Genomic DNA, 16,482 nt, shown 5'->3' on the forward strand with positions numbered 1-16,482 from the left:
GAGAACTTTAGCCCTAGAGTCTAATCTGTTAGGGTTATTAGCTTGTACCCCTACCTCACTAAATTCTTTCCTAACCACTTCCCATTTCTCATCTCTTCCCATGTAGGTTGTGTAAGACACTTGACAAACTAAGTTGTATCATTTTTTCTTCAATAAATGCCAGAGAGTCTTGATTTCTATCTAGAAGGCCTTCCATATATCTAGCCTGCTCATGTTCCCCCTCCCCCATGCCTTCCTGACATCTCTATCGAAACACCCCTGAAACCTCTGCAAAATCAGCTTTTCGGATTGCCTAAGACATTTATTTTTCAGACTTTTCTTTCATCAGCCATTTTTATAAGTAAAATCTTTCAGGGGAAAATTGATTTATAAGACAGACAAGCTGGCATGGGAAAGCAATTGTTCGCCTAGGTCTGAGTACTAAGAATCTAACAGGGAAGGCTCCTTAGAAAGAAATCATCGAGTGATGGCACAGAAAGCTATGCAACTGGCTTTTCCTCTGTTTCAGTGCTGACACTGGCATCCCCTCTCTGGACCTTACTAATTTCAAGTGACTAGTTGGGACCATTTCACCTATATCATTGACTGTAGGAAATGACACATAGTAGGTGCTTTAGTCAAAGGAACATATTGTTATACTAGACAGCCCTTTAACTATATGCTAGCAGCAGAAATTGCTCAGTTGTATAACCTTTGCCGGGTTTTCCTAGCCTCTCTGGGGCTCAGTTCCCCTCTGCTGAATGGAGATTGTGAAGTACATCTGTTTACTCAGTTTGAGGACCACATAACATATGTACATAGTGTATGTCACACAATAAATGCTTCTAAAAAAATCATTATTTTAGCGAACTAGATTCCCAATTGTCGGTATTCCTCAATACCTGAAAGTCATTCTGATACCCAAACAGGATGATATCAACAATTAAGAGAGCATCCAAAGTGCAGTGCACATTTAGGGAGACACTGCTCACACAGTCTGCTCTTTCCAGGTTTCCCTCTTGACACCATGCCAGATTTTTTAGCACATCTTGTTTCATACTTTATTTAGAGCAAACTTCCTGCAAGTGGAAACCACATCTACCTATCTGTAGATCCCTCTTAGTGTCTAGCTGGACTCACAGTGGTATGTCACACATCGGAACAGATCATTACTGATGTGTTGATGTGTTTGATAAATTAATGAATTTAGAAGGTATTAAGGTGCTGGGGCTTAGTTTCTGTTTGTCTTACAATGTGCATTGTATTTTTCAGTGATCACGAGATTAAACTTGCACAGTTCTGTGTTACAAATGTCACTCAGAGTCTATCAACATCAATCTCAAATCCAGAAGTGGAGGGATTGCTAATCACAGATGTTGATATAGTGATAATGTTTCTCGATGATATTTTGCTAATATTTTCAATATCCTATTTCAAGTTTTGTGTTTTTTTTTAAGTGATTGGAGATAGGATTTTGTGGCAATATGTTAACCTGGATTCTATTTGTTCATTAAATTGAATCTTCTAAGTCAGTACAATTAGGTGTTATAGTGTCAAAAAAAGATAAAGAAGGACTTTTGGTAGTGATTGTTGTTGTTATATGCAACCTTAAAGAAAACCTGGTCCATGTATAGCTGAGATAGGCTATAATCTGATTATAGACTGATTTTCCTTCTGTCACCAAATAGGATATGTGAGCTGGCATATGCTGTGGATGTGGAGAAAAAAAATAATCAGAGAAAGCTGTCATCTTCTTCCAGGGCATCCCAGCCCGCTGCTCTTTTCAAACTGTAATCCTCAGCGAGGGATGTGACCTAAAATTCTTCTCCTCTTTTCTTCCCACCTGATCCTAAACTAAAATATTGCTCCTTTTTGATACAGAATCAAATGCTCGAAGCACCAACGTACTATTTTTCACATCGTAAGACACAGCTCTATGAATTTACCTCTTCTTCAAATCCCAATTTTGTAAAGGTCAGTGTGTATCACAGTGTCACACTGGAGTTCAGATGGGAACGAGGGAAGAAGGTGCCTCTAATGTTTTCATGTTCTCTTTTAAATTACTTCTATTATTTCTGCTTTTCAATGACTGAGTTCTATCTTGTGGTATTGAGCTCATAAGCTGGGGTTTAGGAAGGTCTCCTGTAGGTTACTAAAATCCCAAAAATCAGGTCTTGAGGAATAAGCAGCCCCTATCTTGGCCCCACCTTGCTCTGCACCATTCCACCTGGTTCTAGAGACATCAACTGCTATTAGCCAGGACTGGGGTCTGAGTAATGTTTCTCTAAGTGATCTCTTTATTTATTCCTTCATCACCCTACATCAAATCAGAACAGCAATGAATGCCTCTCCATTTTCAAGAGAATGATAATTGCATACCATAGAGCAAAGAATATTGTAACAATTCGAAGGTTTCAATGACTGTTTCCAACAGTTGATATACCCTCCTGGGGAATGAGCAGAGACAGACCACACATGTTCAGCAGCATCCCACAAGGATCCGTGCCTCAGTTTAAATATAGCAGTATCAACTTGAATGAGCTATTTTAGTCTATTTCATAAACTGTGATATATTCCATAACATAATCCTGATTTTAAAGAATGAGGTTCTATATTAATGTATAGAAACAACACATAGAAAGCAGTCAATAAATACAAAAGCATTTTAGAATTGGGTTTGATTGCAGGAACCCATTTTCAGGTACCCGTAAACTGGTTCTACTTGTTAGAAATCAAATTTGCCAGAATCCTGTATAAAACGGGCTTTATGTCTCATTAAACAAAATGGACCCAAATATGTACCATAAAGTGATGATATAGCTTCTCATTGTCTGCAAGGGCATTGGACGGGAAAGTGTGAAGCGGTTCTCACTGCCTAAGCTGATATATTTTGTCTACAAAGACAGAAAGTGGTCCTATACGGTAGTGAAAATGGGTGGAGTGATAGAAAGTGACAAGGGAGGGGTGGTGAAGAGACACAGGGACGATTGAGTGCCTAAGTCAGTGAAGTCTTCAGCTATCACCCATGCGCTAGGTTCTGTCCACTTTACAGAATCTTTCATATATACCATCCCTCTAGCGTCGATAGTTTTCCTGAAATGGGGCAAATATTAGCACTCATCTTCCCCAATTTTTGAATTGAGCATCATTTAAAGACTCCTCCTTCACCCCAAAGCGTGGATGTGATGGAGAAGCTTTTCATTTGGGTCTCAAGAGTTGAACATTTCCCAGTGAAGTCTTTGTAAAATATGTCATGAAATTTTCTTTAGAAAACAAATTATTAGCCTATCAAACAATACTTGAAAAAAAAACACTCTATTCTTTGGTTAGAGATAAATGCTGTCAAATCTTGTACTATGAAATCCAGTTGTTCATTAATTAACTCTTCCCAATCACTGTCTACTTGAACTGTAGAGGCCTGTTTATGGAAGCAACCCTTATACACTTAAAGTCTTTTGATTTGATTTACAAATCTCTCCAGTACATCGTTGCAGAGCTTCTGTAATGAATAGCTCAAAGTGTTGAATGATAAGCAAGACATGAGAGATGAAGCTGGTCATGTAAGGGACGGACACCTTCTCAGTACCTGTGATATCTGAGACAGAGGTAGCAAATGGTTAAACTTTTGGTAAAAGGGTACATTTCTGGTCACTGTTTTATACCAAGAAAAGATCTATTTTCTTAGAAGAAAGAGTGGGCAAAATTAACTTTGAAAGAAATTGATAGCGGGAAGGAAGTATCTCACGGTTTTACTCTGAGGTAACCCCATTTCTAAAGGCCTGTGCATACAAGACAGAATCAGTTTGATCTTCGTTGTGTTCTAAGATGGAACAGCTGTCTGCAAACTACTGGCAGATGCTGAAGATGCAGGCAAGGTCATCGAAGATGATGCTTTCTCCGTACACTGGGATTTCTTGCTTTTAAAGCATGCATTACAGCAACCTCTTGAATCTTGACGAGTAGACCTAGAATTAACTGGCACACATTAGTAAAAATACAGAAGGGGGGAGTAGAGCCTCTTCAGACAACAGCATGTGTCAAGAATACATTTGATGAGAGAAGTGACACTTTTATATGAATATATTAGAAATAGCACAGAGAAAACACCTGCAGTAATGTATTGTACATGAAACTTGCTAGCCTCTTCTAGGAAGGTCAAAAAGAAAACTGACTTGTAAAAATAATTTGATAAATTCAAAGGAACAAATATCACATTTTCACTCATATGAAGAAGCCATAAGAAACATACAACACATGCATAAGCACATACACACACATATTTCTGAATATGGTTACAAAGTATCTGTGATTTATGTCAAAACATTGACTATTAACCAAAGCATCAGTAGAGGGGGGGGGAGTGTGTGTGCAGTTAAATTAGGAAGAGTACTACCTAGCGGATAAAGATGCTTATTAAGAGGAGGCAGGCAGAACAGGAGAGGGAAATGCATGTTCTGAATAGGAGTAAAGTATATAGTCTCCATACCTGAAAATGTCATAATGAAACTGACTTTTAAAAAGGGAGAGATGAGTTATCAAACTCAGTAAGACAGGGCCATGTTGTTTACTCATTTGCATGCACTTGATCATGTTCAGAATTTATAACATTTCCATATCTGTGTAATGTGAAACACAGAACATGAAAGGATGTCCGGGTACAGTTGATCGAGGGAACCAATGAAAGTGGAAGGGGGATCTAGAGAAGGAAATGGAGGAATAGATATAGCGAAGAACACAGTATTCACAAGTGAGATGACAGTGAGTTCATTCATAATGAAACCTAGTTTTTCCTTAAAGGATAATTTGGTAAAACCTACTAGTACATCTAAACAACCTTGTAAGTATACATGCACACAAAGTGATTTAGTACACGTAAAAAAAACAGTAACTGAGCCAAACTTGCCCAATTCCCCAATTTCTTCTCAGCTTGGGAAATTTTTTTAAAGTAAGACAAATGACATACTATAGTTTTACATCTTTAAATGTCCTTTCATGTTATGAGTAAATTATTTACAGTCGGTGAGAAGGAGTCAAGGGGAACCAGCTGGCACCTTTGGTTGTAGAGTGGGAATTCCTTAGATCTCTGAACACCTAGGAAGGGGCAAAGCTCATTCTGACTGGTACAGCACTTTTCTGGGAAGTAAAGCTGGCTTTCCCTAGAGCACAAAGAGAAAGGCCCTCAGTCAGTCATTCACTTCACCAAAATAGCACAGAGAGAGTCTTATTTAAATAGGAATGAGTCACTATAGGTTTTTTTTTCATTGTTATTTTTTAATAGAAACATGCTATTTATGCCATCAATGTATAGCAGTCCCTGTGATTAACATTTTGTTTCTAGACACTAATTTCTTACGTGACATGGTGCAGCATCAAATCATTGTCAAGGGGATAATGCCAGGCTTCCATTTAAGTCCTTCACTTCAGCTGCAAATTGACAAACAAATGCAAAACCAGCCCCGACCCAAATAAATCATGAAAGCTGTTACATCTGAAGTTCTAGGTCTATGAGACTCTGAAGTTTCAGGGACATGGGGTTGAGGTTCTAAGATTCAGTGAGCCTTTCATGGCTTAATTAGTAGAAGGGAAAACCCTCCCTAGGGATTGTGGTCAAGTTGCAGTATCATTAGTCTTGTATTGTCGCTGCTAACTTAATTTTAGAAACTATCACTTTCCACTTTTGTCTTAATTAACTAATTAACTTGGCTTTGATTAACATTGTTATGAGGGCTTACTTAGGCGATCTACTAAACCAGTTACTCTCTCATGCATATCCATTGACCAAATTAAAACATGCCTGGGATTCCATTACACTCCAGACATTATCAGAGCATGAATGGTTCCAATTGTTTAGAGTTTACTAAGGGGATGTGTGTGTTGTTCTCTCTTTAGAGTCTTTGGCTATTCTGTCTCTCTGGATCCTTTTATTTTTCTGGGTAAAGATTCCTTTACAACCCAATCAGATTAAATCATGTCACATAGTTTTCCCCATCTGGATTCTTAGAACCTTTATGCATTTTGCACACGTTCTTAGCATCTGTTTGTCTTACTTATTCATGTATTTACCAAGACCTGAACATTGCCAGGATCTGAGCTAAGTTCTATAGGCATACACGAGTTGCTTAGTACATACATGCAATCTTTTCACGTCTATTCAGTGCTGTCTTGAATACATTTATATTTTCCTCAGTGCCTGACCCATAGCAATACTCAAAAGAGCTTGCATATAGGATGGGTTGATCATGAATCTGTTAGGCAGCAGATTTCAGGGCTCATACAGCACACAGCATTCACATGGAAGGATTCATAATGAAACCTGCTTTTAAACAGCACAAAACAAAGCGAAAAGATGAATTGAGAAAAACCCAGACAGCGCATCTGTTCAGCCTTTATGTACACATACACAGTAAGTGATTTATGTATACATACACAGGAAGTGATTTATGTATACATACACAGGAAATAATTTAATGCATGCGAAGGACAGTGGCTGAACCAAATGCACCCAATTTCCAAACTTCTCCAGTTGGGAATTTTTTTATTTTTATTTTTATTGAGCTCTACATTTTTCTCTGCTCCCCTCCCTGGAATTTTTTTTTTTAAGTAAAGCATTATTTCCAGCACAGAAAAGAAAATCTATTCACTCTGTTGGCCTCACTGCCCAGATTTCATCTAACAACACTTAGTCCTTAAAAATGTAAGAAGCTTCTCAAAAATCACACTTCAATTGAGTGCCTACTCTGCAGCTGTAATCTTTTCCTATCCTGAGGATTCAGAGAGCAAAGCAAATGAAACGAAGCAAACAGAGCAACAAGAAAGGCATCTTTGGACTTATCTTAATCTCTTGAAGGACACAGACTGGAAACAAATGGATTGAGTGACTGGATGGAGTTCTGGGGTAGAAGTCTATGTTAAACAGCGGTGAGCAAAAGTAAACTTTGTGAGAAATTGGGTCTCTAAGTGAAAAGTTCAAATAAGAGACTGTGCGTTTGATGCAGGGAGGTTCTGCACATTAGAAGCAGGACTCTCCCCCCGGGTACTATGAGACCATCCCTAAGGACTTTTGGCTGTCCGTATATGCTCCAGGAGCTGCTCCTTCCCTCCTCAGATGGCTTTGCTTATGGCCACTCTCTGCCTGACCCCCTTCTGATGTCTTGGTTTTCAGACCTCGAATGAGGTGAGCAGGGAAGGAAGTAGCTCTTCTGTGTTCTCAAGAGCTGAGCCTCGGGGTGTCTTCGGTTCTCAGACTCCCACACTGTCCTATCCATAGCTTCATTCCTCAAACAATAGCTTTACTTATCAAGAGAGTCTCTCTTGACTGCTTTCAGAAAAAAATCATATGTCGCCCATTCCCTATCAATACATAGGTGTCCTCTACCTCTTCTTTCTCCTGGAAAACAGAGTAATTATTATGTGCTTACAATGGATTGTTTCACCTCTTATACACGAGCACAGACTGAGCAATTATTTTATGATGATTACTATGCTAAATTATTTAATATATATCTCATTAGATATTCGCTGGATTTTAAATTTTTATTAACATTCAGAAAATTTGCATAATCTTTAGTAGTAGAAATGAATATTCTCAGTTCACAGATAAGAGAATAATCACAACTAGGTGCATAGAAGCAAAGTAAAGCCTTTAGCTGTTGAATTAATAGGTAGAGGAACAAAAATTTTAATTCACCCAGGTACACAAGCATTCAAAGACCTTTACTATTCAAATACAGTCTTTATGATAACCATTTTCTCAACTACATATCCCATTTTTCTGTAATTATTATTCACTACGATCATGGTGAATGTATTACTGCCTTAGAGATACTGCTTTATGGTTTCTGAAATGAATAAAGAACACTACTGTATGGACAGTCAAGTTGACGTCATGGAAAAACTCAGCCTGTACATATCTCTCAAGCTTTACGTTGGAATTGGTGTGTTGTGGTGAAGTGAGTCCTGCCTTAAAGAGTACATTCTAATCCCAACTTCAACCCTTAAAACCTGGAGCCATAGAGTGAACAAATCCCTAAGCCAAGTGTTTCTGATTTAGTAGGTATGAGGTGGTGGGAAGTGCTGGTGGTTGTTCGGTTTGTTGGTTTGCTTTTGTTTTTTTTTTTTTTTTGTTTTGTTTTTTTGTCAAAAACGTGATACAAGTTGGTGTTATTTGGTAAGCAGGAACCTCAAATGACAAAATGCCTCCATCACATTGGCCTGTGGAGCATTTTCCTCATTAGTGCTTGATGTAAGAGGACCTGGTCCACTGTGGGCAGAGCTACTCTGGGCAGGTGGTACTAAATTGTAGAAAAGGAAATCTTGGCAAGCTATAGGAAGCAGTTCAGCAGTCAGTGCTCCTCCTTCGTGTCTGTTTCAGTTCCTGTCTTTAGGTTCCTGCCTTGAGTTCCTGCCTTGACTACTAGGCCATGACCTGCAAGTCAAATAAACTCTTTCCTTCCCAAGTTGCTTTGATCATAATGTCTATCACAGCAATCGAAATCTAAGTATGACAACTTAGGACTAGAAAGTCTGTATATATAATGAATTCCCAAGCAATTCGAAGAATTCTGGTTTAAGAATAATTTTGTAGGCAGGCTTCGCGGCACACGCCTTTAAGCTCAGCGCTAGGGAGGCAGAGAGGCAGGCAGAGCTCTGTGTGTTTAAGGCTAGCCTGATCTACATAGTGAGTTGCAAGACAGCCAGAGCTACATAAAGAGACCCTGTCTCAAACGAAACAAAACCAAGCACAAAATAAACAAAAAGAATCCTTTTCCAGCTATCCTTTCATAGCCAGGAACAAAAATACAGGTTGTTATTATTTGTTAGCAAGGAAACTGAAGTGAAGAAAGGTTGGGTCATCTTCTCAACATTACACAACTTGCCAGCAGCACAAATGGGATTCAAGCTCAAGGACAACTGACTCGAAATGCTATGTTCTTTCTAGAGGAGCATGACAGATAAGCTATCAAGAGCTCTCAAGTGGGTAATTGTTCCTACCCTTTGTTCTCTAGTAGGATGTCAAGTTCAAGTCCACCTCAGGATAACATAATAACACTTATTTCAAAAGGCTTGACATTGGTTGAATTTTTCAGTGTATTTTCCAGTCTACCTTTAAGATAAGTTTCAGTGTGCCTCAGAGATGAATAAAAAAACTACTTATCTCTACTTTCTGACTTAGGGGCATACCCTTTTGCTTCACTAGATCTACTATTCAATATAAGAGACTAGTTGTGACTTTGTACTGAGGTCCAAATAAGTCACTGATTCAGTATTATGTGGAAGTGCATGGATAGCTAGCACGGGGTGTTAAAAGGCATGAGAAAATGATTTAGCATATATTACATATTAGCATATATCCATAAAAGCTAAACCTGAAGCAAGCTGTATTTTTCTTGATTTGACAAAAATTTCTGAGAAGAAGCATTGCCATGAAGGAAAGGTCTATTCTGGTCTATAGATCAGGAGATGCAATCGATTGTTGTTAAGAAGACACATCTACAGATAAGGGAAGTATGGCAGGGAGCAGGAGGCTGGCTGCTCACACTGCATGGGAGTTAGGGTTATTATTGCTGTGATTAAACACCATGGCCATAGGCAATTTGGGGAGGAAAAAGTATTTCACTCACAGTTACATATAACAAACAGTTCACCATCCAATGCAATGAGTCCAGAAGTCAAGCAGGGGACGGACCTGAAGGCAGAAGCTCATACAGAGGCCGTGGAGGGATGCTGCTTGCTGAGTTGCTTCCTGTGACTTATTCAACTTGCTCTCTTATACAACCCAGGATCACCTGCCCAGAGGTCGTACTACTCTCAGTAGGCTGGCTCTTCCCACATCTGTTATTAATCAAGAAGATGCCCCATAGACATGGGATCACAGATCTAACTTATAGAAACAATTCCACACTCCACATCTCAACTTTCCTCTTTGCTGTATCTGACCATTGTTACTCTGTAGCCCTGCCGGGTCTTGGAAAGAGAGCGTGAAGTGCAGGTCCAACTTGCTCTATTGATGAGAATCAGTCACACCATACCATACCTCTGCCAGGGTATCACTGTCCGCTGGGTACAAGGCCATGGGTGGGAATGGATCAGGTCAAAAGTAAACTCTACTGCTCAGTACACAGAGACTGCATTTTCCAGGACATTAAAAAGAGCCAAGTGTTCTACCCTAAAAGACAAGAAAGTAGTTGTTTTCCTTTCACTGAATTATGAAATGTAAAAGAATAAGATGACTCAACATTCTCTTACAAGAGAAATCTAACTTTAGGATTTGCTTTAATCTATAAGTATGCAAAAAATTGGACAGCACTTGGGCTAACCGACTTCAGTGAAGAACTTGAAAAGGTGCATTTGCAGAATGCTAATGCAAACCAGAGCAAAGCACACGCAGGCTTCTGATATCTTCCCTGGTCTTTTTTCACCTTCAAACCCCAAATCCCTGCATCAAAGCACATGTTATCTAATTTCCCCTTGGACATTTCCAAAGGCTTTCATTTAATTGTATTCACCGCGCAGACACTGCTTTGCGACTGCATCTCCAGGGAGAATAGTGCCAGACATAAAGGGAGTTGTGGGCTGAAAGGAGCAGACAGCCTTTAAACTCCAGGGCATTTCTGACCATCCTTCGTGATTCTAGCGAAGCAACAGACTTTATGTATCAACTGCTTTATAGACTCTCCTTCTCTCCTCCCTCCCTGCCTTCCAACTCAACCTTTCAGCCCTTAGCCCACCGCTCCTTTCCTGGCCACTAGGTGGCAAGCAGATTCTCTGGGCATCTTCCTTGAGAGAGCATTTGCTATGTGCACAAGCTATGCACACAGCTACACATAGCCCTAGTGAAAGACTGCCAGTGTGAATTTTTTACAGAGTTTTATATTAACTGAGGCAATTTTTCTCACAAACAATGATAATAGTCGACATGTTAGTTCCTAGATATATACCAACTGAAGAAGGTTTCTAATGGACACACCAAAATTTTACCTCTTGGTTTTGCCATCATTCTGGACATGGCATTTCCACACCTGTAGAAACACCTGACATATTATTGCTGGAAAAGTGAACACTATTTCCATGAAGACCAATACTATATTTAAAAATATTCATCTTAATCTTAATGAATAGTCTGGTTAAATAGCCTCTAAATTCTCCTTTTTCATGTTGGAAATTTCTTTCCAATTCAGTAGGTCATACTTAAAGGGTTTGTTCCCCAGAATCAAGGTATTATTTCTATCTCTTAATTACTGGTGATAGTGTGCCCAGTCTCTTGAATATCACATTTACAACCTAGGAAGAGAAGGCTTCAGTGCATTTTGCTGGTGACTACTTCAGAGAGGTGGGAAACTCACCCAGAGTGGCGGGTGACTAAATTAGGGACTGAACTCCGATGATAAAGTTGAGAGTTTTACTTTTAAATCTTCAGGGAAGCCAAGCCTCTCTCTGAGGCTAGCACTGAAGAGTAAGACGCAAATCTGCTGGGTCATGCTTTCTATCACCTCACTTCCCAAGGGGAACAAAGTATGTTACCTGTCATAGAGGATGATATGCAACATTGTATATTTAAATGCTTAATACAAGAAAAAAAAAGGACTAGAATCAGCTAGTGGTTACTAAAGGAAACAAGGGATGAATAGTGTTTGGCAGTTCTTACAACTGTTGCTCTACTTAAAGCTAGTCTCAAAGATACTCAGCCAAAATGTTAAATATGTCCAACCTATAGGAGGAGAGGTGGAGTGTTGTGGGCAGGGCAAAGGTGATGGATGAGTGGCATAAGGCTGATAACGGTACCTAGCACAACGATATATTTAGTGTTCCATAAACATTCACTGAGTCATTAACACACTCTGTATGATTATCAGCATTAGAAATGCTATGTACCAATTAGGAAATCGAAAGACGATGAATTTAAGTAAAACTCCCCAAAATCAAATAGCTTAGTGTTGGGCCTTGAGTTCATGGTTGAGCAATTTGACACTATAGGTCTTAGCCATGGCTACCAGAAATTAAAACAGGAAGGTTGTGTTAATGAAAAAAAAAAAAAAAACAGTGAAGTCTTTACAAGAATCAGTAGAAGGTTGGTATCAAGAATGTTTTCTGAAAGCTATCATTGCTGTAACTACATTTCAGCTAAGTATCCCCTTTAACTGTCTCAATCAGCAGAAGAATGACTTACTGTCTCCTCTGTTGTAAAACAGGGGGAGAGGGACCTTAGCAAGCCATGTCTGCTTTTGCTAATCACTCTTCTGTCAGCTTCTCCTTCTTCTTTATATTACCATCCAGCTAATGCCCCAAAACAACCTAAATTGTTCATGAAGCAAACACAGAGCAGGGGGACGTGTTAGATTTGCGGCAGACAATGCTGACTTGAAAAGGACTAGAAGCAATGGCGGGCCACGTTTCCTGAGGACAAACAATTAAGCATGGGTTTCACTCCCATCTCTTACAATTTACTTGTATTTACTTTTTTTTTCTCCAATAGAGACTTTTTTAACATTGTTCCTTAAAACGTGTAAGACTCCAAGAGCTAGCGATATGGCTCAGTGGTTGAGAATACACACTAGTGTCTCCCAGGGGAACCCAGGTCAGTTCCCAGCCCCCATATAAGGCAGCTCACCACATCCTCTAACTTCAGTTCCAGGACTTCCAAAGCCTCTGACTTCTGAAGACACCTGCACTTACATGTGTATACCCATATACTGACACACACATACATAATACACACAATTAAAATAAAATAATTCTAATTAAATGTTTTTACATTTTTATTTGTTAGTAAAGTATCATGTCTATCCCTCCCTCCCCACCTCTCCAACTTCATGCCCTTCTGACTGCCCTCCACCCACTGAGTTAATGATATCTGCTTTATTTTGCAGTTAATGTTTTCTGAGAGAAGGAGAATGAGTCTTCTATAGGGACAAGCTCCTGATAGGTTACCCAATCCCAAACGATCATCCCCTAAGCACATACACATACAGGCAGCAATGCATGAACTCAGTGGGCTATATTTCTAAATCTTTTTAAAGACATGCAAAATTTAAAATGTGAGACTCCAGAGGGTGTATTTTCAAAGCGATCAATTTGAGCTGTAGATCAACAATTTCCTACATACCCATTTCATGCTAATGTTTAAGTTTAAAATGATTTGACCATGTGAATCATTTTAATATATAAAACATGTCAAAAGAAGAAAGCATTTTGATCATGAAGTAAAAACTAACTCCTTTTCTAGACCTCATAGCTGATTTTTTTTTTCATGTATATCTTCTCTGGATAAAAGCTCTGACTTGAACCCAATTTCTCAAACTTGTATCATCCTGGACATTTTTTTAAAGATTTATTTATTTATTATGTTTACAGTGTTCTGTCTGAGTGTTTGCCTGCACACCAGAGGAAGGCAACAGATCTCATTATAGATGAGATCTGCTTCTGGACCTGTGACAGGAAATGCAAAGACTGGGATCTCAGAGGTTATAGCTTACAGATAATATACTTAAGGTATTTCGTTTTGGAAGGAGAAAGGCTTTGAAATGATTAACTGAAAGGATTGGCTCTGTGATAATTGAGCTATCTTTATGGAGATATAATGTCTGGCTGATCTTGATGGATTGCATATAAAACACTCCCTTTATAAAATGAATCAGTGTTCCTGAATACTGTGATTACAGTGAATTTTAATTGGTATTTGATATCACTAGTCTCATTCATTGCTATCTAAATTTTATTAAAAGATTTTTTGTCAACTGATGGAAGTTGAATTGATTGTAAGGTAAACTGTCAGTGGTTTTTTTTTTTCTCCACTCAGTGTCTTTTGAAATATTTGTTGTCTCATGTGCAGATAAATTTAAAATTTGGGCTGATGGTTTATGACTTTAATCCTAGCACTCTGGAGGCAAAGGTAGGCAGATCTCTGAGTTCATTGCCAGCCTAGTCTACAAAACAAGTTCCAGGATATCCAGGGATACATAGATAAATCATATCTCAAAGAAGGATAGAAAGAAAGAAAGAAAGAAAGAAAGAAAGAAAGAAAGAAAGAAAGAAAGAAAGAAAGGAAGGAAGGAAGGATTCCTTCCTTCCGGAAGGAAGGGAGCGAGGGAGGGAGGGAGGGAGGAAGGAAGGAAGGAAGGAAGGAAGGAAGGAAGGAAGGAAGGAAGGGAAAGAAAGAAAGAAAGAAAGAAAGAAAGAAAGAAAGAAGAAATATAGAGAGAAAGAGGGAGGGAGGTGGGAGGGAGAAAAGTAGGGGGTGAGAAAGAATGAAAGAAAAGAAAAAAGAAAAGAAAAGAAAAAAGATTTTTTTTTTTTTTAAAAAAAAAAAGGTGCATCTTGAAGGTGGCCTGGGTGTGACATGTCTGGAGCATGCAGTCATAACTCTTTCAGAACATAAAACCTCAAATAAGAGAAAAGTAACTCTCAGGCATAATTATGTAAGTTAACAATTCTGTCTTTCTCTGGGCAGTGGTGGTGCATGCCTTTAATCCCAGCACTCGGGAGGCAGAGTCTGGAGATCTCTGTGCGTTTGAGGCCAACCTGGTCTACAAGAGCTATATCCAGGACAGGCTCCAAAGCTACAGAGTAACCCTGTCTTGAAAAAACAAAAAACAAACAAACAAAAAAAGCAATTCTGTAATTCCCTCAAGCTTCGTTTCTTTGGTGCAGATAGAGAAGATAAAATAAGGGAAAATAAGCAATCCCTTTCTCCAGCTTTTTGCATAAATTAAGTTCTTTATCTATCAGCCATCTTTTTTTCTGTTTCATTTTCTGTGGCATGCTTCCCAGACCTCCCCACTCACATACAAAACATTTAGAGTTCTTGTATTTTGTTAGGCGGTAAGCATTGTGCTGTATCTGGTGACTGGTACAAAAATAAAGGAAAGGGGGCTAGAGAGATGATTCCATTTGGTAAAGTGCTTGCCATGGAAGCAAGAGGACCTGAATTGAGACCCCACCACCCATGGACAAGGCTGGGCATGGCAGCATGCACCTGTGATCCTAGAACTCGGGGCAGGAGTGGGGCAGAGACAGAAGCAGCCCAGAGCGCATAAGCTAGGCAGATATTGAGTTGATGAGCTCCATGTCTGAAGAGAGACTCTGTCTCAAAAAATAAGGTGGGAAAGGATTTAGAAAGACAGGGGAATGCCAGCCTATGTCCTCTACAGGCATGTAAACATGTACTGCCAACATACAGATAACACACACACATAACAAACCCATAGCACACACATGTAACACACACAACAACATACATAACAAGCACATAACACACAACACATACATAACACATACACACATATAACACACACATAACACACACACAACACATAACACATACATACACATAACACACAAATAGCACACACACATAAAACACACGGGGGGGGGAACAAATGCTGATTGAGCTCCTTCAAAGTACTGTGTGCTATCATTTACTTTGTTCAGCCTTGCAAGCCATCATTTATATCTGTGCAAGTTGAGGCTCAAAAAAAAAATGAAATATACATTCTAGGACTGTATCCATTCGGTAATTGTCAGAGTTTGAACTCACAGCTGGTTCTCACGTTCTTTGCACTGTGTCTCACCTTTCTCTTAATTTAGCTATGCTCCAATCGGTTTGAGAAAAGGGACCTGGTACAAAATTCAATGCTCAGTTTTGTCTTTTGAACTTTACACTGGAGCTAGCTAGCATAACAAAAAGGACAAACTGAGTACTTTTTCTCCTTTGGTAGGTGTTTTAACAACAAGTAACAGCAGAACAAAAACACAGTGTGGAGCCTCTGCTGCCTTCTGTCTCCTAAGTATAGGTATTCTGAAAAGCCAACCTGTCTATTAAGCCACTTTCTTTGAAGAACTAGATTATCATTACACTATCAGTTGTTAAAGGTCTCCTTTCCTGTTTGTTTGTTTTTTTTCTATTAGTCTATGATTGGAATCATGTGAACTTCCATGTAATTAAAATTCATGAGCTTTATTTTATTTTACATACCACTTTACATATCAACCACAGTTCCCCCTCCCTGCCCTTCTCCCTTGCCCCTCACTTCCCCTCAACCCACCTCTCAGAAAGGGTAAGGCCTCCCATGGGGAATCAACAAAGCCTGGCACATTCAGCTGAGGCCTGACCAAGCCCCACCTCTGAAGCACCAAGGCTGAACAAAGCATGCCACCATGTAGAATGGGTTTCAAAGAGGCAGCTTAGGCACTAGGGATAGATCCTAGTGCCACTCCAGGGTTCCCACAAACAGACCAGGCTACAATACTGTCGCCGACGTGCAGAGCACCTGGTTCTGTCTCATATAGGATCCCCAGCTGTTAGCCAAGAGTCCATGAGTTCCTGCAAGTTCCAATTAACTGTCATGGCCTTTTTTTCCCACAGGATAAACTTTTCTATAATGACTTTTCTCTTTTTCTTTTTTCTTTCTTTTATTTTCTTTTTCTTTTTTTTTTGTTTTTGTTTTTTGAGACAGGGTTTCTCTGTGTAGCTTTGAAGCCTGTCCTGAAACTTGCTCTGTAGTCCAG

The 16,482-nt window shown here is 39.3% G+C and overlaps 1 protein-coding gene across 1 annotated transcript in view; it reads left to right on the top strand.

The window, feature by feature from the left end:
• The window catches only part of Grm5 (glutamate metabotropic receptor 5), a 370,074-nt gene that overhangs the window by 319,931 nt on the left and 33,661 nt on the right, over positions 1-16,482 (top strand).

Source organism: Arvicola amphibius, chromosome 12 (assembly GCF_903992535.2).
Source record: "Arvicola amphibius chromosome 12, mArvAmp1.2, whole genome shotgun sequence".
NCBI lineage: Eukaryota > Metazoa > Chordata > Mammalia > Rodentia > Cricetidae > Arvicola > Arvicola amphibius.